This window comes from Typopeltis vanoorti, chromosome 19 (genome assembly GCF_054136105.1).
Source record: "Typopeltis vanoorti isolate ZY-2024b chromosome 19, IOZ_Tvanoo_1.0, whole genome shotgun sequence".
NCBI lineage: Eukaryota > Metazoa > Arthropoda > Arachnida > Uropygi > Thelyphonidae > Typopeltis > Typopeltis vanoorti.
This window is the reverse complement of record NC_143567.1, coordinates 12,235,030-12,259,665: the sequence shown is the minus strand read 5'-3', so window position 1 is coordinate 12,259,665 and position 24,636 is coordinate 12,235,030. Positions and strand designations below refer to the sequence as shown.

At 35.5% G+C, this 24,636-nt stretch overlaps 1 protein-coding gene across 3 annotated transcripts in view; it reads right to left on the bottom strand.

Moving 5' to 3' along the window:
• The window catches only part of LOC150095857 (uncharacterized), a 141,566-nt gene that overhangs the window by 98,003 nt on the left and 18,927 nt on the right, over window positions 1-24,636 (bottom strand). The window contains exon 1 of one of the 3 annotated variants that reach the window (XM_090409294.1): window positions 17,912-18,197. The exons of 1 other annotated variant lie outside the window; for it this stretch is intronic. The gene's annotated coding sequence lies outside the window, so the exon portion shown is untranslated. Of the gene's footprint in view, window positions 1-17,911; window positions 18,198-24,636 lie in introns of those variants that run through there. One more of the 3 variants, XM_090409295.1, reaches the window with a different exon arrangement.

Below are 24,636 nucleotides of genomic sequence, written 5' to 3'. Positions count from 1 at the left end.
AAAGGTAAATTTAAAGAAAGTCGAGTTCGTCGAAGAAAAGTATTTTTTGATTATGAAACGCCTGATGAATCACACATAGGTGATAACAAAGATAAATTTAGAATAAATTTCTTTTTTGTAATTTTAGATGCTGCTCTACAATCTGTCAAAAAAAGATTTGAATTGTATGCAATTCACCAGAAATCATTTGGATTTCTTTATGATATGAAATTAATAAGAAAAATGACAGAAAATGAATTAAAATTTTGCTGCAAACAGCAGTATCAAAATTTAAATGCAGATATTGATGAATCTGAATTTTACAATGAATTAATTATTTTTAGAAATATTGTTACAGAAGATGCACCCATTAATATTTTAAAATTCATAATTGCAAATAATTTGTCGGATATTTATCCAAATATTACTACGACATTTAAAATATTATTGACCAGTCCAGTTACGGTCGCATCAGCAGAAAGGTCATTTTCCAAATTAAAATTAATAAAAACCTATTTGCGATCTTCTATATCTCAAGAACGTTTGTCGTCCCTGGCAATAATATCTATAGAGCATGAAATTGCAAAAAATTTGAATTTTGATAGCGTTATAAATGAGTTTATTGATAAGCGCATTTAGATTAAATAAAATTTAATATATTAAGATTTCTTTTAAATCTTATAAGTTGTTATACATATATTTCATTCTTTATAGTAAAAATTGATATTTTTTCATATTTTATATTATTAAATAAATCATTGTTCTGGCGTATTTATATGATAATGTGTACTTACATAATAAAATAATATATCATGTACATACAAACACATTTCTTTTTTAACTAATTTTTTCCCTTTACTTAAATTGATGCTAGGAGTAGACCTACACATAGTTTAAAAGGAATGTGTGAAAACCGAGCAGGAATTATGATCCAATGTCTAACTTCCATTCCTCACCTTCCAGTGGTACTCTTCATTGGAAAGACATGAATTTGAATCTCATCTAATCTAGGACGTGAAGAACTTTTATATGCGCTTTTCAACTGTAAGTGAGTTATCCAATCTCATATGATGGTGTAGGATTGGGTGTCTCTCCGGAAACACAACTTTTTCATCCAACAAAACAGGCAAATTAGACGAAGAACCCACACTCAATTTACAGACATAATGCAACTGGTCTCGTAGCCTTTGTTGTCTTATTCAAAATAACAACAAAAACAAGAATCTTTATACTGATTGAACAACGGGCTAGCAATTTTGGACTTAGCCAACTAAATTGTATTTTGTATTTTTTTTATACTGATCCTATACACGAGAGGTGGATGAACTTCTAGCACATGAGTGTCGTGTGAGAGCAAGGAAGCAGGAAGTCTATGACATTTTCATTGAAGAGTTGAAGGTTGTAATTGTTGAGATGTACTTCCTAATGGAGATTTTTATATTGTACACACACACACACACAGGAAGCCAATAAGCGTTTAGAAAAAAAAATCAGTGCTTTGTGAGAGTAGGGATCAAAAGAAAAACTATATGTTAATATTCTTTTTGAAAAGTTAGAAGTTGTAGTCTTTAGGTAATACTTCAAGACTTTTCTATAGAACGGAGGAAATGGAATGAAAGATAAATGAGAGCATCAGGCTCGGTAAGGCAGCAATACAACTGTAAAAGGATGATGCAGATGTTGTTCACATTATTGTAGGTTTAGAAAACATGGGCGGAATGATGGGCGTCAGTTCTGCTGAACAGAAGAAATGGAAATATCGCTAGAAAAGAAACACTGTGGCAACTGCCTATTCATGAGACGTTAGCTGGAGAGAAGTGGGGGATCGTTAATTAGCCGAACTGCTGTCCTCTAAACAGAATCAAGATTTGTTTTAGAGAGGTCTTAGATGCACCACGGAAAATGCGATAACGGTATAAGGTATATAAGGTTGGGCAAATTTTTGTTTTGTACACAGTAAGTAGCTGAACAGACGATTTCTGGTTTTCACTCTTAAGTTAAGTATTATCTAAAGTCATGGGGAGAAGAACTGATTTTTTTTTTTTTTCGAGAAAAAAGACAAAATTGCGTTTTGGTTTTGGAAGCATTAAATGTAACTAAAAGATTGTGTAAAAATCAGGGTTTCGGCACTAATAATAGATGATCATAAAGCTTGAAATGTTTAGCCGCCACAAGGTTTGTTACATAAGTGGGAGGCATTGAAAATACTGTCATCAGCAAAACTGTGAATAAGGTTTGATGTCATTGAAAGAAGAGCGGCAATGCATAAGAGGAAGAAAGTGAGTGATATAACAGAGTTTTGAGGACTCTTGCATTAATATGAAAAACTGAAAATTGAACACTCTCCATCGTGACATGCAGTGAACGATCCGAGAGAAAACGAAAAATTCAATTACCAAAATTGAAAGGTAGATAGTAAGATGGCAGTCAGCTGAGAAGTTCTCGATGTTGAACACTATCAAATATCTTGAATATATATATATATATATATATATATATATATATATTCAAGATATTTCAAGATATATATATATATATATATATATATATATATATATATACCGGCAAAGTGTGAAAAGCAGGCATTCTATAGAATGCGTGGCGTTTTTAGGCAAAGTATGAAATAAAGAATTCATTATATAGAATGACAATTGCTGTTTTGGCAATGTGTAAAAAAGGCTTTTATTGAAAAGTTGTATTTTATTGAAAAAAGGTAACAATTACAAAATTACATATTTTGAACAATTAGAAATTACAAAAAAGAGAAAAAGACCAGTGCTGAACTACTTGTTACTACAAGGTAGACTGGAATGGCATTTTGAATTGCACTTAACTGCCTTTTTCATACAAAAGCACTTCAAATTTCGGCACTTGGTCTTGCAAGTACACCTCACGAATCCCTGGCCGCTACCCGTGGACTGAGCGGAAGCGGCTGACCGGAGAGCTATTTCATGATCAGGCACGATCATGAAGGCACGTCATGATCTCCAACTCTCAGCAAGTCCTTGTGACATAAAGTGAATTGTGATCTGGCATAGAGTTGGTTTAAAATTCCTTCAGCAGTTCCAAGTCGGTAAAAACCATCGTCTGTCACATTCATAACAACCGCCAGCAGATTGCGCGAGTCTCCCCGTTCCTTGTCGACGTTTGGGATAGGAACAAGCACAGTGGCTCCCAAAGCTACAAGAGGAAATTTTTTGTCGGAATCCATTTTTATTTTTTAGGCCTGTATTTCCAGATTCAATTTAGATCGAATTTTACCTTCGACAGCATTCTCAATATTGAAGCAAAGCGTACACATAATATTAACATCATCACCTTCTATTTTCTCACTTCCATCGTCTTTACTCTCATGTCCACAGGTGGCATGAACGTTTCGGTGACAGTTTCTGCAAGTATGGGCATCACTGGTTACCTTCAAACAAACGCAGCAGGTTGCAGAACCGGAAGCCTCTTCAGTAGACTCTTCATCGTGGACTACAGTCTCGTCTCTGTTTTGTGCAATAGACTCTTTCTCTTGGATAGGATCTGTTTCTTCTTGTATTGTTTGGATGTTTTCCGTCATTTTTTCCAGTAGCTTCTCAGTCTCTATGTCTTGTAAAACATCTTGGGGTAAGGAAGACGTTGTGAGACCCACTTTTTAGCTTTGCAGCCAAAGAGAGCTACATATGGTGTTCTCTTAATCCCAGAATGAAATGCCCAGTTCTTCAAAAGTTGCACGAAACGTAGTCCCTCACTCCATCGGTCAGTTTTTTCATCTTGCATCCACGTACACAGTATATTTTCAATGTCCTGATTAGCTCTTTCGACACTTCCTTGGCTTTTTGAGTGGCGAGGCTTGCCATGGACGATCTCCAAAGTCGGCCAGTACTCCTTTAGGCTTCTCACTACATTATTAGCACATTCTCTACCATTGTCGGATTGTAGAATCGATGGTGCTCCAAGCAACGTAAATATGTCCACGAGGTTATCTACCACTTCTTCCGCTGTCTTTGATGTAAGAGCCTTGAGAACCACAAACTTATTGAGACGATCTTGGTATACCATTATAAACTTGTATTCCCTGTCAAGATGTGACTGAAAATCGATGAGATCGACCTGACAACGGGAATTGAACTCGGAAAAAATCATAGGCTTCACTACAACACCCTTTTTAACACTTTTTTGTTTTTTCTGATAAGGCTCACAAAGGTGAATGTACAGTTCAATGTCATGACGAGTAATGTTCTTGTACTTGTGTGAGATTTCTTTCAACATTCTGTCACGTCCTCCATGGCCAATGGCCAAATGAGCTTCATGAAGTACATTAAATAACTCAGAATCTGTGACGTAGAAATGGATTTCACTGATGCCTTCTTTAACAGGATAAATCAACTTACTTTTGTTTTCTACGACCATCACATCATAGCGATTCAGCAGCCAAAAGTCACGTGGTATCTTTTTAGAAGCCATCTTAGCATTTTTCACATCGTCCACTAACTTTTGATAGGTAGTATCAGTTAAAAAAATGCAGTTCTTAGCAGCATTGGCTCGAACTTTAGATAGTTCTTCGTAGATCGTCGTTCCACGTCAACATGCCATGATTCCTGCCCAGCAATGTAGCTTGTTCGGCCATTATTTGTGCAGTTCTGACTCTGTTTGAGGCGAGCGTAGATAGTCACGTGACTCACCTTGTAACATTAACACTTGGGAGGTCGTATCTGTTTTGACATATACATGCTAATTGCTACGATGAATATTCTTTTAGGTTGAAGGTCATGAGTAGCTGCGCGTGCGTATGTTACGAGTATATTACGAGCATGTATTACTGAAATAGAGAGAAAAAGTATAAGTTAAGGGGATAAAAATCCCTTCTTGTTTTTCAGCCAGTAAGCGAAACTAAGATCGAACACTACGATTACGCTGACAGTTCGTCGGCATGAAACGTTACAGATCGTAGTGTTCGATCTTAGTTTCGCTTACTGGCTGAAAAACAAGAAGGGATTTTTATCCCCTTAACTTATATCAACCTCGCCAGAAAAAAATAGCCTTTTGGCTTTTCATCTTAGAGAGAAAAAGTATTTTATACTTTGCCGATTTGCCTTTTGGCATTCTATAGAATGCCTAGGAAATGTATGAAGTTTTAAGCGTTTTATACTTTGACGTCCTCTTTCGGCATTCTATAGAATGCCTAATTTAACACTTTGCCGGTAACCTATATATATATATATATATATATATATATATATATATATATATATATATATATATATATAATGCAATAGAACAAGTTTCTCCAGACGTTCTATGACAGTTGTCCAAAGGTGAATTATGAAGACAAGAAGGTCTTGATCCTGTTGTCGATCTTGACTGGTGGATTTCATATTGGTGAATTCTTGACACTTTTCCCGGTATTGAAGTTGATAATAACCTTCTCTATTACTTTAGCCAGAATTGATGTGAGATCAATAGTTACTCCTGAAGTAACAAAAGATGTTACTTCAGGAGTACAGTTAGCACGACATCATCAAAATAAGAAGTCCAGAAAGCCTTTCGGTATTCTTGGCCACAGGAAGAATGCGATGCAGTGTTTCATGTAAAGTTGTAGGTGATTTACATTAATCATGATCTACGCGCTGGATGAGAAGAATGGTGCCAAGAGATAGGCTTTATCTTTTGGTGATGAAACATACTGCCATCTGGATGAGAAAGAGGTGGGACTACAGATGGGCAGAAATTGCGCTCAACAGCTTTCGCAAAAGACCAGAAGGCACAACTATAATTGGCACAAAAGACCAGTTTTCTACATTCACTCTCAGACTAGGAGCGCACTGTTAATGATTATCTCGCGTTTCAGCTTCGGCTGTGTATGAAGCTGAAGTTTTTGTTCTCATGCTACATTCGATATGCTTTTTTTTTTTTTTTTTTTGAGCTTTTCTGGCACACTCTGGAAGATTGTTATGGCTTGGATAGTGAGCAGGAATTTTGAACAGAGTGGAGAATGAAATTCCTCATCCCACCATAGATAACTGCTGTGACAGGCTCACAAAAAATATCAGTCTCTTTGATAACGGAAACAGTCTGACCTTGGAAAGGAGGAAAAAACGTCTCGGAGACCTTTCCTCTTGGCATTGTTAGCATTCCACTAAAGATTAAACTTTTATGAGGTAATGATCTGAATTACTGAGGCGAAAGATCATCCCAACAGTATACCTGGAAGCTGAGTTTGGTTAAGAAAAGATTCAGAGTTTTTTTTTTTTTTTTGTAATCTTTGAGTAATTAGAATTGTCAGGTGTTCTGGTTGGTAGATGAACATCCAGTTTCATCCTTTGCTTATAGCGGCGAGGGAAATTGTTTTACGTCATTGCTTATATCATACTGGATATCACTCATACTACATGCTAAAAAGTTTGGATGGGGAAGCTGGAATAAAATAGGAAGAGCAGAAGCAAGTTCGATGTGTTTACTATTAGTTTGAAAAAGGATGGACAGTGACTACTCTAGGCCCACAGAAAGCACAGGAATGGGGGCTCCCTGTCAATGGAGTAGTGTCCATGGAAGTATCTGTAAAAAAGTGAAGAATGTCGAAACACCGTGTTTGTGAGATAGTGGTTAAAGTGAGTTAGTGAGGTTGGGCCATCTATAAGTGAATCGTTCTTCACTGGACAGCATCAAGAATCTTTACTGCGGTTTTATGTACCCACAAACATTTAAGCAATCTAACAATGAGAGGATTAGTTGGGATTTCTTTAGAGTAACTGGATTAATATAAAAAATCATATGAGTGAAACATAATGCCTAGTTTTCAGAGGCTATTGATGTGATGTGCTCATGTCAAGAAAGGGTGGAGATAAATGTCGATTCGAGGAGCGAGATGTGCTCCTGTCTGGTGATTTGTATATTACTGAGGTTAAGGATAACTGACATTCCTTTTGCCAGACTACGTTTTCGTAGCATTAAAGGTGACTAGGCTATCTTCACTTCATTAATAGATGCAGGTGTCGGGGTGTTCTCTCCCGGAAACTCGGGATTTTCATCCCACAAAAAAGTAAACAGTCCAGGAGAGCATGCACAATTTATGCACACAATATATTGCCCCTCAATCTTAGTTTCTTCAACTGAAATTCCAATCAACTCATCTCATTGGAGGATGTATGGAGATCAACGTTTAAGCTATTGGTTGTAGGCAATCTCGAAGCTTGGGATGTTTCAGCATTGTATAGTTAGTCTAATGAATAGCACAAAAGCAGTGCATTATCGTAAGCAAAGCTGTGAAGTGGATTATTGGTGATTGAGGACAGGTCAGCCTGTAGAAGAAACAGGATAGGTGATCGAACAGAGCCCTGAGACACTTCTGTATTGGTGAAAAAGCTGGAAGAGAGGAAGCCGTCCACCATGAAAAGCAGTGAACGAGAGAGAAAAAGCTGCCTTTCCATACAGAGAGTGGCAGTAAACAGAAGGATGGCAATTTCCTTAGCAGGCTTCGATGCAGATACGATCAAATGCGCTTTAGAGGGACTGGATTTCTCCAAAACGTATCCAGTGATTGGTGATGTAGGCTAAGAAATCAGCCGGGAATCTGCAATGGGGAACTCATACTGTTGGTCGTTGATCTTATGCCTCTGAGTAGTGAAGGATTTGACTGGAGATGGCTTTCTTCATTATTCCGGGGTGAAGTAACGTAATGGCTATCGATTGGTAGTTTGACAGCAGATTTTTGTCTCAACCCCTCCTTTTTTTAGTTCCTTGCCATATATATGCTTACTTTCAGGCATTGTGATAGCCAGCTAATGCAGATATGAAGTAGCAAACGTATTAGTTGTGGAGCACAACGTTCGAGTACAATTACAGAGATGCCATCATGACCGATGATATTTTAATGTGTAAGTTATGATTCTTGTGATCTTTGTTGTCGATAAAGCAAACTAGGCATATTATGCTCAGTTTTTGGTGGAGGCGAATTTACCCTGCTCATCTGTGCAAGAGTTGGAGGAGTGAGTGATAGCAAAAGATCAACTAATGTTTATAAGTGCTGAACAGTAGTCTAATATGTAGGGCTGAGGTAAGATGTTACGTTCGACGCCCTTTACAGGGGACCAAACGATATGACTTCCATTTGGACAGGAGGCCAGTCTTCTTCTATAGGTCATTACGAAATCAGATTTGAATTTGCTGATGGCTGCATTGCATTTAGTGCATGCGAAAGGTCATAAGGGGTACGACGAACTTTTTTAAAAAGTATTGTTTGTTTGTTTTTACTTTTATATTTTTGGCTCCATATTATCACAGATAAGTGCGACCTATTCTACTAATAAATTTTTCAATAACTAAAAATATAAAGGAAGTTTTAAAGAAAACCCATCTCTTTGCATGTATCGATTTGCCTCCGTTAAGAACGCATCTGGTTTGAGGACACGATCACGTTCCGACTCATAGTTCGATCCGTTTGCACTAAAAGTTTCAATTAATATAGTTCGAACTACGCGGTTGGAACTCTCCGCTAAATTTTGGAATTATTCGTGTCTCAAACTGTAACAGCCCTCAGTGATTATTTCACCTCTCGACCGTGCATCTATACATGTTTAGTCGTGTTTGCTTCACAAGTTGTCTTCTTGACGTAGAGCCCCATCCACTACTGAAAATAACAAATGCATCAAGTGATTTCACCAGACTGATTTCTTCCCAACAGCGACTATTTCATTCAGTAATAAACATTTTTATTATTGTAAATTTAAATTTCATAATTTTTATTTCTGCTGTATACATACTGGATTCGTATAACCAAAATGTATAATAATATAATATAATAATATATAAACTGAATTCGCATAACCAAAATGCATAAATAGTATTTGAATTCGCGAAAAAATCAGACAAGCATGCTTGTCTGATTTTTTCGAGAATTCAAATACTATTTATGAAAGCTACCATAAAGTAACTACCACAGAGCACATGTAAGATTTCATAATATATATGAACTCTTTTAGATATAGATATATATACATACATACATACATACATACACAGTAAAACCCCGTTTTTACGTTCCCGCAATTTACGTTTTCCTGCCATTTTTCGTTGATCCCGTCTTAAGGCCTATTTTTACGATATATTATTTTCACACCATTAACAACTTGATGTGGAACGTTATTTCCCGTGATTTGCTGTTTTTTCTCGGGTGCCAACGCTAATTTTCGAATCGATTTCCTCTCATTCAAATCGATTTCTGCGGAAATCTGCGCATTTCTGTTCCTAGATGGCGTTGCTTTCGGCTGTAGTTTCGTTTTCGCCATCACCATCACAGTGACTTGCACACTTGCAGCAGTGATGTAGTGATAAGCGACACCGTGATTTGTCAATCACAGTGTCAGTAATTTTAAACTGTCAGTAGCTCGTGGCACCCGTAACGTGTTGCGATATGATTTCACATTCACAGTGTTGTATTGAAATCGTGAACAAGGATCATACACAAATTGTGAAATCACATTCACACTTCTACCAAGTAACAGTTGTTACTCGTGAATATTAGATATCACTGAATAGACCACAGTTCGTGAAATATCGCTTCACTAGGTGTTCGTAGTCGCACTTCAGAAGCATGTGGTATATTGCAGAATTTCTGCTACGTAATTTAGCGTGTGATAGTTGCTTTCAAGTTGCATGAAATGATCAATGTTAGTAACATGGAGAAAAAAGATAGAAAATGTATTTCGGTAGAAAAAAAGATGGCAATTCTGCGACGTATAGATTGGTATGCCGGAACACGTGTCCAATTAGCAAAAGATCTTGGCATCTCCGTGTCCACTTTGAACACGATAGTAAAAAACAGGTCTCAAGCATTGGACTCAATGCAAAGCAGTCTGGCGCTATTTCAAAAAAAAAAAAAAAACGAAAATATATCCGGACATCGCCATAAAATGAATTGGATAAACTTGTGGCGGAGTGGTTTGTTTCTACGAGAGCATCGGATATTCCACTCGATGGTACTATATTCCTAGCGAAAGCCCTTGAATTTGCTGCAAGGTTGGGATTTAATGGTTTTACTGCGTCAAATGGATGGATTGATCGTTTCAAGACTCATCACAATATTGTGTATAATCAAGTGTGTGCAGAAAGCAATAATGTTGCAGGAGAAACTGTAAACCAATGGAAACATGAACTAAAGACTATTATTCAGGACTCCGAACCGAAAAATATTTTCACTGTTGATGAAACTGGGCTCTTTTATAACATTTTGCCAAGTAAAACGTTGTGTTTTAAAGGAGAGAAATGTCACGGTGGAAAACTCAGCAAGCAGAGGGTAACTGTTTTGCTCATGGTTTGGATCAGAAAAATTACCTCCACTGGTAATTGGCAAATTTTAAAAAAGTCAAGGTGTTTTAAGAATGTGAAAAATCTGCCTACTAAGTATGATGCCAACAGCACAGCATGGATGACCAGCAGCATCTTCACATCCGCCATGCATGCTCTGGATGCTAAAATGGGGACCAATCACCGCAAAATACTGCTACTGCTAGACAAAGGTCCTGCACACTCTGAAGATCTGCAGCTCAGAAACATTAGATTAGTATTCTTTTCCCCTAATTGTACAAGTGACCTTCAGCCATTAGATCTGGGCATCATCCATGCATTTAAATGGAAATATAGAAAAATGCTTGTTGAAAAAGCTGTGTTTATGCATGATAATGGTATGGAACCATATCGATCCTTGATGTCATGCACTATGTCGCCAAAGCATGGTTGCATGTTACTCCTGAAACCATATCCAACTGTTTCCGGAAGGAAGGAAGGAGTTACGTTTGTGGAAGAGGAGGAAAAACTATAGGAGGAAGAAGATATGTCAGAGCCCAACAACTGGTATCTGATAGATGAGTCCTCCTCATTTCAATGGTACCATGTGTAGAAGACATCCTTTCCAACCACCTTGGTGAAGAAGTGGTTGAAGAAGACTGTGATCAAGAACCTACCGTCCCTACTAGTAAAGAAGCAATGTAAGCTATCTCTGTTTTGAGGCGGTATATTGCAAGTGCATCAGGAGAATATAAGTTCCACCTTCCTCTCCACATTGTATAAGGCATTTAATTCCTTATACACTCTGGAGAGACAGGTGGAACTTATATTATAAGAGTGCAGAAAAAGAAAAAACAATCAACATTTAAAGATCTTTTAAATAGATAAATGTAACTAATTAAATTCGTTTATTTTCAGTTATTAAATTTTGTAATCTAGTATGTAGAGTCACATACTAGCAGTAAGTCATGTTTTAGCTTTTTTATGGCAGTATTTAAAAATCATATCAATATTCAAATTATCCGTGTCTCACTTTAGTATTTGCCAATGATAATCTAATCTCACCACGAAGCTCAATCTTTTGTGCTTCTCACATAAACAGCACGCCTGGAGCACAGCTGTTGTTCATTTGACCTTTATGCTTTCCATATTTAAAATTATATTAATTGATAAATTAAAGTATTCAGAGTTATTATTATTATTACTATTATTACGGGCAACTCCAGGGAGTCATTAGACTCATCGAGGGAGGCCCCAAATCATATTCATCACAACTATTTGACATTCATACAGTATCTATCATACCTCGCCTTAAACTCATTCACTGTCACAGCATCCACCACAGACTCAGGGAGCGCATTCCACTCATTCACTACTCTAAAAGTAAAGAACCCAGCTCTAACACCTTTACTAACCACACTTTTGCCCAGTTTCCATGGATGTCCCCTAGTCCTCCCACAACCAGCCCTGTTCTCAAAAATATCTTCTGAATTAATTTTATAGAAACCCTTCAGTAATTTGAATGTCTCAATCATATCTCCCCTCCTCCGCCTGTCAACCAATTTTTGCAACCCACAAATCCTCAACCTGTTCTCATACGGTTCATTCCACAGACCTGCTATCATCTTGGTCACTCGCCTCTGGATCCTCTCCACCTCCTCCCCATCAAGAAGAAACCTAGGTGACCAAATCTGAGCACAGTAGTCTAGATGGGGTCTTATCAAGGCTCGATAGAGAGGAAGTTATCCTACAATTAATTGCATTGGACCAATTAAGATGAGCGCTGATGCGCTATGCACTCTTAAAACTTTCAAACATTAATAAAAATGCAATCATACGGTCAAATTGAGGTGAATTTTGGAGCGGCTTGCATAAGCCACACGACGGCACACCCACCCTAAACGGGCAGTGACACCACTGATATGTATACTAGTTAGAATTAGTAACATAGCTTTCGTCTGGCGCGCTACCGAACTGTACCAATAGCAATGAAGAAAGACGAGATTGGCTGCCTACTAATATCCTAAAAGGTAGAGCTAAAAGAGTGCCGCCCATTTCCCTTAGGGAATACAAAAATCATTTGTGATTTTTTTAAAAATCATGTTATAATTAAATAACTTTTAAATATTAATCAAAGTAGCGAATGAAATTATATACTTCATTCAGTGTTACTTTACAGTTACAAATAAACTACTGTTTATTTGTAACTGTCAAGTAAAAATACTGTTTAATTATTTTTTTAATTAAACAGTATTTAATTAATAAAAAATTAAATTTTACTTGTGAGGTATTAATTATAATTTACAAAAAGAAAAAGGCGGATTTTTCTCTTAGCAAAACAACTAGCCGAAGAAGAAGTGACGGCCTGGTTGGCCAAGTGGTTAGTGTACCCGCTCTCCATCCAAATGGCAGCGCGTTCATATCCCGCCGTGGGCATGGATGTTTGTGATTGTCTGTGGTGGTGGTGAGCGGTAGATGGCGTTGGTGTAGTTGCGGTACGTTGTAGTTCGTGGATTAAGTGGTGGAGACAGAGAGTTGTAGAGTAAGCCCTCCCTTGATCAGTCTTTTGGCTCCCTGGAGGTGGCATGTAATAATGAACAACGCAACAACCTTATTCATACTCCAAACGTCTTTCACTTTTGCACGAAAGCTTGTACCATAACATATATATGATTATGCAGAAAATTATGTCATGGTAATTAATTCACTTTCCGTGCCTTGCTTTTTTTTTTTTTTTTTTTACATTACCCCCATATTTGCTGCTGCAATCGCACATTGCAAACTACCCATCTACTATCTGACCGTTTTTAATAATGCAAGCTATCCAAACATTCTCAATAATACTGCTTCTTACTTGGAGGTAGTGAGTAGTTATTACGTGTCTTTTGTTCTGCATTCTCAAGACGTTCGTATTTTATTTATGATGATCAGTGAGTGATCTGTGGTGAGTTTTTCTGGTTACTTAAAGTATACCACTATAAATTTCTGTTGTGTCAGTGAATACCGTAGATATTTCCTCCTTTGATATCGCAGATCTGTTCTATCGACATTGTTATTTGATTTTAAACAGTGCTTCAACTACTATCAGCTTAGTTTTGATCGGGGAGGGGTGACTTATAATATTATATTTTTATATTATTATTATAATTGATTAATTAATTGATAAATGAATTAATTGATAAATTGATTAATATTATTATTATAAATATTACTATTATTATAATTGACTATTATATAATACAGCCCTTTCCAACTCGATAGAGCTAATTTTCCCATGATATTACCAACTCATATCGGTCTACATTCAGTCTGTTTGATCGTAAAACAGTTTCACATATACATTTAAATGCATAGTGAGAATGCTGTCACTTTTGAACGTAGCTTATCATCAGATGTTCTTGGAAATTAATCCCACTATATATTCACATGGCGCATTTAGAATGTTTTTCTCATTGACTATTATATAATACCTAAAAGTAGATATAAATATGATTATATTATACTGAATGAAATATTTTTTAAGCACAACTTTTAAATTTAAACTTTAAAGTCATGAAGCATCTTTAAGCAATCCCATCCAAAACTGTACACGCATTAGCAACCATTGATAATCCCTGATTACATAATTCGGGAACTAGGCTCGAAATGTTTTTTCCATGCCAGTTCAGCCTTCTAGTTAACAGGATTGCATTCAGATTTGAAAAGTTTTAACACCTGCTTGCAAACCAATTATCCGTTTCTTGACTTAATACATTTGGTCTCTACTCCAGATATCTTTAAAATCAAGCATTCTTCAACCAGTGCTTATAGTTTACACAGTAATACAAAGCATACGAAATACCGGATTTCTACAAAAGAATTCTGTATTTTAAACGTAAAAAATATTTTTACTGCACAGAAAGCAGGCGGCTTATTGTAAGACAAAGTGAACTGTTGTTAAACACAATGAACTTTTTGTTGAGTTGTCGCCATCTTTACCTACTGATTGGAATAGGTTTAGACCGCATGCGAGCGAAATTCTTTAAGTGAACAGCTATCAAAGTTGAGGTAACTATCAATAATTTGGTGTGAAATATATTTACATGTAAAATAGTGCTTTTTCGTGGAAATCTTGTGCTATTCGAATTCCGTTCACATTGTGTCACAACATTGTCGTTGTTATTTTGTTGTTGGAATGACAACTAAATCGTGCGTGTGTGTGTGTGTTTTGTTTACTCTACTCCTCTGCATGATACCGTAAATGTTGAGGTGTACATGTAAAATCTGTGCATTTCCTTAGCCTCGACCCATTATGCTCTCAATTATACATGGTTGCTTTCATTTATATTCATTATGTCTCCAGTACGATAGGTCATATTCACTGCATATTCATGGTAATTGCTTATTCATTTAAAATTGTTTTGTTCATCTTTTGTATCATCAAAAAATACCGTTTTAACTTGTGAAAAAACGTAAAAAATCTGCCAAAAAGAATTCTACACATTTTATTCTCTTAGAATACAGTGAAAGTTAATCTACTGAGTTTTCTTTTTAAATGGTAGTGGTATAGGATGGCGAATTGGCCATGATTATATACGAATGTCGCACAGCCCTGGCATTCTTAGCTAATGACCTTGAGTCTTGCCCAAAGGTTCGTTTAATGTCCTTGGATCTTACCCAACGGTCCAAATGTAGCATACTAGAAAACAAAAATTGTTTTTAACTTAACACTCTCGTAGAAGTTCCCAGGATAAATTTCATTGATAGACACTGTTAATATCCTGAAAATAGTTTTTACTGAAGTGATGAAGAAACATTCATTCGCGTTTATGATATAAGAGCGATAACTCACACCAGTATGTGTTTACGAAGTACAGGTACAAAATAAAAGCAAGACGAAAGCATCCATTTGCAGTGGAAGTAACTAGAAACTTAAAAACATTTCATATCGGACATCTCAAGAAAAAAAAAAATTATTTAATCAGTTTGATTTCATTGTATTGAAAGGATAATTATTTGAAACTCTAATTCGAAGTGTCTATTCATTTATCACTGCAGATAAAAGATTATTACAGTCAATGCTAAATAATATATACAAGGTGGCAAAAACGGTTGAAGGATGCGACCTCGATTTAATAAAATGAGAGGACTTGTAAAATGCAGAACTATTTATAAAATCATTGTTAGGTTTCAAATCACTGTCGCCTGTGAAAAATCTTGTCCGAACTTTGATTTCTGCCTTGGACAACACTTCAGGTGATCCATAAAAGTTATTAAGTATTGAAAATTATTAACGGTAATTAGCCTTTTTTAGAAGTGTGGTAGGCGATGCATGTTAATGTTTCTTTATTTAGTTTTAATAATTTTCAATTAAATGTAAGTGACAATTTCATTAATGCTTCTCATTCCGCCCACCCCAGGAAGATAATCATGACCGTTAATGATAATCTTCCTGGGGTGGGCGGAATTCTAAGTTTAACGCACATTTTCAAAAAAAAAAAAAAAAAAAATGTCAGTCTTAAATTTTTAGGATATAATGCTTTTTTTTTTGGTCAGCATTATACGACCAGTTATGGCTAGTTTGCTTGTTTCTAGGAGTGGAAAATTCCGAGTTTCTAGGATAAAAAACGGCTTTGTATTTGAAAGCAACTAATTCACTGCCAGTTAAAAAAACTCTTAAACGTTCCTCTCTTACCTAGTTTTATTGTGTGCCCGGTCACCTTTCCATAAACTGTTTCTAATGTTTTCTAAGACGCATGCCCAGGTTTAGATTAAGACTTGAGACTTCGAGATCTCACGCTGAACAAAAGGGAATCAATGGATGAGTGCCATATGAGTCTCACATTATTAATAAAATTATTAAATATTTTTTGATAAAATAATCAATACTTTAGTTTCATGGGGTGAATTAAATATTATAACTTATTATATTTTAATGAAGACTTATTATATTTTAATAAAACAATTGATTTTAAAAATAGGGCACCTAAAACGGTTTCGCATCTAAGTTCTCCAGCTTCTCTTATTCGATTGTTCATAAGGTGTAGCAACTGCAAGCTCATCTTCCAGCTGTACGGATATCTTACAAAACTATCTTACTAGTTAATTAAGCTGTAAGTTTAACTAGTTTTGTAAGATATCCATGTAAACTTACTGTTCACCATTTTATCCATCAAATCGAAGCTCATCCCATTCTGTGAAATTTATCAAACAATAAATTAGATTGTCTGAATTTGGATGACCAGGTCTTGCAATAATTATGTTGTGTAACAATATTATAACATGTTAAAAGCGGAAATTTACCTATCTGGACCTGGTGTGATTTAGGTTTAATCCCATTAAACACGATAATGGAAAACCACTGAACTCTCACCCCTAACAATTCCCATTGAGGTATTTGCTCAGTGGGAGGTGAAATGTTCTTAAGCTACGTAATCCACTATACAGATAGGGTTCGAAGAACAGGGTGCAGCTGATACAGCTCGATCAGAATTGCGTTACCTCTTAGAGAATGTATACTTCTCGGAGTACTTTCATGTTCTCTGTCTGATATGACACCTAACTAATCGTGACATATATTGAAAGAATGTCTTTTGTGATTATTTTCTTATAATCATAGAATAACTTACAATTAGTATCGCATGCAAAATAAAGTCATTTATTTTGCTGGTTTTTCTTATCCTATCACCAGCAAGCACTCGTATAGAAAAAGCTCAACAACCTGTTGAAAGTAGATAACTCAAATCCTAGGACAGGAGGTAGAAAATAAAAGTACCACAAAGCAAACGAGTAGAACCTACTGATGTTGGAAATTTCTCTCTCTCTTTTTTTTTTTTTTAATCAACGCCATAACAATCCATTCCTTTTATTTCCCAATAACATCTGCAAAATTTTCTTCAAACACCTTTTGATTAGTAATTATATTTACATAACTTTGCAAGAGAGAATCCTTTTATATTTAAACTTAGAGATAAATTTCATAATTTTTTATAAATCTGTTCTAATTTTTATCTCGCCTTTCCTTAAAGTAATCGTCCTAATAGCCTGACACTGAATTTATACTACGATAGGACGATTAATCCTACCTGGATTGTAGATTCTGTCTGTGAACTGTGAGTTCCTAGTGTGCTCTGTTCTTGCAGGATTAAAAACCTGTTTCACAAAGAAATTAACAATTTAACCAGCAGTTGAAAAGTTCTTGTACATGTTCTTCGGGTCTTAGATGAGATTGGAAATAAGGTCTTTACAATCAAAGGGAAAAGATTCGCCTCATTAATTAATTTCACTTCATTTTATACTTAATTGCTTTTTTTCCCATTACAGTTAAAAGAAAACCAGCAATTATTCGAAACTAAATATGCTCTGAATGATGTATTTACAGTTTTCAGTAATCCTTTATTCTCACCTATACACCAAATAAAAGTAACCAGTATCAATTTTTGTTATATCAAATCACTACGTTTTTTTTCTTAATTAAACGTATCATTTATTACTGCCTAAATCAAGTCTTAAAATTAAGATCTAGATACCTGTATAAGAAACCGTCCAGGATTACACGCTATTATAAAAGTTACGAGGATTCTTTCGAATCTTAGCAAAATGGGATTATTCTAGTAAAGCTGGATTGTCATATTAATCCATCAGTAAGAGGTTTCACAATATGAAGCTGCTAATCTGACCTTACCTGGTTTTTCTTGATATCCTATCACCAGTAAACACTCGTATAGAAAAAGCTCAACAACCTGTTGAAAGTAGGTAGCTCAAATCCTAGACAAGTGTTCTCTAAAATTCTTCGTTCTGACAAATATACACACACCAAAAGCACTTACGAGGACTTCAGAATGATTATCTTCTGTTGTACTGCCGGGTTCTACATCGTTTGCAGCAGCTGAAGTCAGCATAAAATGTTAAACATTTCACTACCTAAACAAAATACTTCCGTAGCATTATCGGCGACCAGATGGTGCTGTGCTGTGCTGTGCTGTTACTGCTGTAGAGAAATAAACGTGCTAAAGTAACTACTAACGACTCAATGAAACAAATGTTTATCGTTATAGGCCTGGCATTGTTCCATGAAAAGAATAGTAGGTGAGAATAAGGAAAAGATGCTTGTAATGATCCGTTTGTTTTGGTTTTAAATATTCAGTTAATGTCATGATGTATATATATATATATAGGAGGTATCTATCAATATTTGTATGTCTGATGTGGGTATTATATTATATCATGTTATTAATTTAAATATCATAGCTATTTCAGTCAGCTTTGGAATTTTGCAGACTACTACGTAACAAAGATTCCAACTTTTTTTCCTCCGATAAATTAAGAACGAATCGTGCAGAAAAATAATGAGGCACCGATTGTAGTTTGTAAACATTCCCCCTGTGTTTGATGTAGGGTAGGAGGTTCATTCCTGAATCAGTATTTTTCTTTTTGTTGCTCTTTACCGATGCATACTATAAAATATTTTTTAGCATCTCAAATGTGCGATACCTCATACGTAATTGTACGTATTCGTTAAATGATGTTCACATAAGGGACTAACATCCTGGTGGAAGAAGCAGAGAGAGAAAGAGAGCGAAAAAAAAAACATTTCATTATATATAGCAACGATTATAATGAAATGTTCAGCTTGTTGAAGTGGCACTGGTTAAAAACAATACGTATCCTTTGGCAGGGAAAACCTAGGTTCAAATTTTGATAAGGACATAAATCTACTAGGTGTAGGGCATTTTTAAATAGAGAATTTCAAGTTATTTCAAATTAGGGGAAGATTGCGAAATAAAAATAAATAAATAAATAAAATAATTCCTAATTATAATTATTCAGAAATCCTTGTTTTTCTTAAATGCTTCTGACAAGACGAGCACACTGCGTAGAAAACAGAATATGGTTTAGGAAAACAAATAACAGGTAATGATGGTAGTTTTGTGTATATTTCAGATACGTACTGGATGTAGAAATAAGTTCATTACTCGCCATGTGACTTTTCTTTACTAACTCATCGCAACACACATATTTTTCCTTCGAGACTGGATCATATGATGTCATATTAATAATCAGTAAGTTTGAGCAATTGCAGTAGGCATGACTGACCAAGTGGATAGCATCCCAAATATAATTTATTTTGTTTATAGATTTGAAAGAAAAAACTGTAGCGTGGATGATTGTGAAAATCTTTAGGCATTTTTTGTCTTCCGAGACTACTATCTCGCTTATTAGAGATCTGATTAAAAATATCATGGCTGATCTATCGAGCAAGTATTTTCGGATTTTCTAACCATTATACCAAATATACTGATGGAAGGAATAAGAGTGCTGAAAAGAGTTAAGCATTCCTTTTGTCGTTGTCAGATCTGTCAATATGGACTCTATGAAACCATTGTATTGTCTCCGATTGCATGTGCTCTTTGTCTGGTCTGCTTGAGGGATGAAAACCCGACTTTCCGGTAGGAGACAATACACTGGTTTCATAGCTTTCGTCGCTTCCATAATTCCAACCAAACAAATCAACAACGAATAGTTCCACAACTCAAGTGGAACTTATGGATTCTTTGAGGTAACGTCTAGCACGCCCGATGTGAAGTACCATGGACTGACTCTGGCTTAGAAGCTAAACGTCATCACAACGAATGCACAAGTTCTACTCGTGCGGTGCTGAGCTATCCATGGTAGTATTAGGTTGGTTTGGATTACAGTAGAAGCAACAAAGGCTAAGAGATTTACCATAAATGTGTGAGTTAGCGTGTGTTCTCCAACTGTTTTGCTGATTTGTTGGATTAAACTCTTGAGTTTCCAGGAATAAAACTCTTTTCAATGCCTTATTAGATTGGTCAACTCACCTTTAGTTGAAAAGCGATTATAAAGACCTCGCATCGTAGATCGGGAATCGGACTCGGGTCTCTTCAACCAAAAATCAAATGTGGACTATCCAATGGAGGCATTTCGCGGTTGGATGGTAAATTGTTGGGAAACTGTGGAATAGTCACAAATAACGACTAGTGTCCATCAAATCGGTTCGAAGTGTGTTTTAATATGTTTCGACGTGTCACTTGCAAAGGCCACACATCGAAACATATTACACATCGACACATTTATTTACCAAAGGGTTTTGTCCCATCTTTAAGTATGATGTGGCAATGTATTAAGTATGACAGTGGTGTCATGGTGTCACGACCACGACCTCATATCATAGTATCCGTGGGAGCAAAAATGAGCATCGAACTCAAGCTAACATTCCGGACAGCATAAGTTCGGCGTTGGCTCTGCTGTGGAAAGGAACTAAGTAGCAACTTGATAATGACCATGTCTTCAATGATATGGAACCGTGATTTCAAGAAATGGAAATGCCACTATTAGATTCGTCAGCATAGAGTATCGACATGAACCCACGGCTCTAGAGAAGAGTTAGAACGGAAATTGAGTACGAAACCAAAACGTCCAGTTTCACGACAGGAGACAGGAATGTACTGCCATTTCAGTGGAGGAATAGACCATGTTACTTTTTTCCATTTATCATCATTTAGTGGAAAATCTGCTTAGCGGCATCTGCAGTCGTTTACTAAAGGTTAGCTGGGGGTGTATTTAAGGATTGGAAAATAAGGATTTGTGAAACACCAAGCTGATTCATTAATTTGTGTCAATGTAGTGTATATATGGAATGCCATTTCTTCAAAACGTCAAAATAATCGACATAAATAAAGCACCTTGAGGATTACTAACCCAGTTAAGGGTTAATAAAGAATATAAAGAATTTTATGGTACAAAAATATAGCTTAAATGTATATTGATCTAATAACATTAAATTTAGAGCTTAGATATCGCATACCAGCTACATAAATAAATAAATGTGCATATACTTGATTATTAATAACTATTTACCTGTCAAATAAAGCCAACTAAATTTGTATTCTATTGTAAAAATTCGATGCAACAAGAATAAATTTTGTATAACGAACGCATCGAGTTTTTACAGTTAGGCAGAACCCAAAACACCTGTAAATAGTCTTTTCTCTTAACATTTAGTATTGTGTGTAACATGTGTACAGTCCAACGGGAATTAGCTATCTCTTTGTTCAAAGAGATAGCTAACCCCCCCCCCCGTCTCTTTAAATATGAAAATATTTTTGGTGGGTGCCTCTAGCCTCGAGGTACTACCATGACTCCAGATCAGCGGAAGAAAGGCTTATAAGGCTTATATAAATTCTATTCTAGTCATCGACTTGAGTAACTTTCTAAGATCTTATTTCATCCGATTTCTGTGTTAGTCTGTCTCTCGGAAGAAAATCGGTTTTTAACTGTAATTCAGACAAATCGACCCTAGAGCACACATGATTACATAGATATGAAATACTGACTGAATTAGGAACACGCGACAGCAGTTTCAGGCTACATTCTTGTTGCCTTTTTATCTAGCACACCAGCAGATGGTGATTTCAACTGCCGCTATACTGAAAAGTGAAAGGTGAAGATTTCGCAATTTATCATTTTCCAAAAATTAGGACTGAAACTTTCTAGTTACCCCTAAATTCTGAGGGCTCTATCCTGCATTCTGGGGTTGTACGTTTGTTGAATTCATAAACCTGCGTTGCCGAATTAAGTATGTATTATGATTGTCGCGATTATAATCGTTCAAGTGGATTAATTCTATATGCTAAAAAAATATTTATAAATTTCACAGACTGGAATTAAAATTGCAAAGTGCTAAAACTGTAATGATTTACGATACAGCAATGAATATACTTATAATTGCTATATACCGTGCATGCGATGGCCCAGTAGATATCTTTCTAAAAGAGCTAAATAATGTCTTAAAAACCTTAAAATATCACAATATCATACTAGTGGGGGATATAAATTTGGACCTTCATAAGAGTAATAGTAAAACTGAAGAATATAAAAATATATTATCTACTCATGGGTTTCTTGCTTTCGATGGCAATACGAGAGAAGTGTACAACTCGACTAGTTGCATTGATCACATATTCATAAGAAACAGAATGGCCTATGAGGTATCCACTGCAATCTACATTAGTAATATAACTGATCACCATTCGATACTTTTGAAACTATCTATACCTGATAGTGTTAACATGAGTTGCACAGGTAGTCAGAATTAATTTGTAATTGGCACCAATTATAAAAAATTTGAAAGATACATAAAACATTATCAACTGCCACAAACTGACTTATTAGACACAAATCAGTTTGTTATATAATGAATTTATCAAAATGATTTAAGTATGCAGACACTAAATCGCAATATCATAAAACAGTTACTACAAAAAAGGACGTTCACACACACTGGATAACAGATGAACTAAAAAATATGATAAAGACAAAAGAGAAGCTCTGGTATAAGCATAAAAAAAATCCATACAATTTAAATTTTGAATATGACTATAAAAATTTCGTTAAACATCTAAAGGAAAAAATAAAACAGGCAAATGAACATTCTCTGCTATCGAAATTTCTTTCTTGTTGTAATGATAAAAGTAAAGAATGGAGGTTGGTCAATATGATAATAAGTAACACAAAACAGAAAACGCGAGAATTTCCAGAGGGCAATGACATCACTGATATACTTAACAAAATGAACAACCACTTTACCAACTATGGTAGTTGTGTTTTCGACCCTGCAGAAAGGGCAAAGTATGTCAGTCACCTTCCGTGGATTAAGAATTCTATGTATCTACATGCAGTAAACGAAGATGAAGTGAAGAGTGTAGTAATCGGATTAAAAAAAAGGGAAAAAGTGGGATGTGACAACATAAATGTTTAAAAAGTTAAACATTATCATTAGGCATAAATTACAATTCTTTACAAATATCATTAATAAATCCTTTGAACATGGTAAATTTATAGAACACCTAAAGACTGCTTCAGTTGTACCGTTATTTAAAGGAGGAAATAGAAATGAAATCAAAAATTACAGACCAATATCTATACTATCCACAATCTCAAAGGTTATTGAAATTCTGATAAAAAAACGCTTAAATAGCTATTTAAATACAATATCCTTTTACGCTACTAATCAATATGGGTTCAGATCCGGAAGCAATACTGAAAAAGCGCTACTCGAGTTTCATAAAAAGGTCTATAGTGGAATAAATGAAGGAATGCACACGGCAGCTGTTTTTCTTGATATATCTAAAGCGTTCGACTGTGTTCATCATGAGCTATTGCTTTTAAAAATGTCCAAATACGGCATTAGGGGAATTACTAATGACTGGTTCAGATCCTATCTGAATAATAGAAAACAATATACCAGCTATGATATATTTAAAAGCACAACAAACATAATAAAATACGGAGTCACACAAGGGTCGGTACTAGGACCCATCCTATTCATAATATATGTTAATGATCTATGTAAATACAAACTCTTTGGCAAAATGATATCCTTTGCTGACGATACGGCTTTAGTATATACCGAAACAACCCTTGAAAATCTAAAAAATCGGATTAATAGCGATATGTTAAAACTAAGTATATGGTTTAGCAACAACGGATTTAACATTAATACCGACAAAACGAGATATATTGCATATATGAGAAAAGTTTTTATTAACCATAATAAAATAATAGCCAAAATAAGTGTTAGTACCAACTGAATATGATAGTAATACTTGAATTTTATTTTGTAACATTGTACTGTGCATTGAATTGTATTGTGAAATGTTGTCATAATTATACAAGTTGAATAGTATAATATGTATAATTTGTACACGTGATGTGAATAATAATAATAAACAAACAAAAATGCGAGAAAAATAAAATAAAGTGTCATTTTAAAGAGAAAGATTTCGGTATTAGGACCACATGCTTATAAACAAACCCGACAAGTTTCGTATGTCATTTGACTTACATCTTCAGGGGTTAAAGGTAACTGAAGGTTTAAACACACGAAATGAGAAATTACTCAGAATAGTCCATTAGATGTTATTATGATAGTCTAACTGTCCATCAAATTTAAAAATCCGAATGCAGAATCGGTACATGCGCTAATGCATGCTATGTTTGAACAATGCTGGATGTTGTCACGTTCTGTTGTTCACGTCCACTCTGTCCGAGGTCTCACTTAGGTATATTTTTTATGAATGCTGACCAAACGTGGTGTAGAATTAGGCCCTGGTTTTTGTTGCATTGCGTTGAGATTCTAAGCATATTTGCAGCTTCCTTAAATTTCCTTGTGAAACATTTTTTTTTTAAATATAAGACATGTTCGTTTTATGCTAAAATACATGATGGCCAGTGGAAGTTGTGTGGGATGCTAGACCTGATTTGTGTTCTCTCCTTTTACTATTTTTGATGTTCGAATTTCCCCTGATCTTCCCGTCTAGCCTACGTAGCAGATGCCACAGGAACAGTAAATTTTATAGACACCTGGTTTTTTTAAAGAGTGATGTG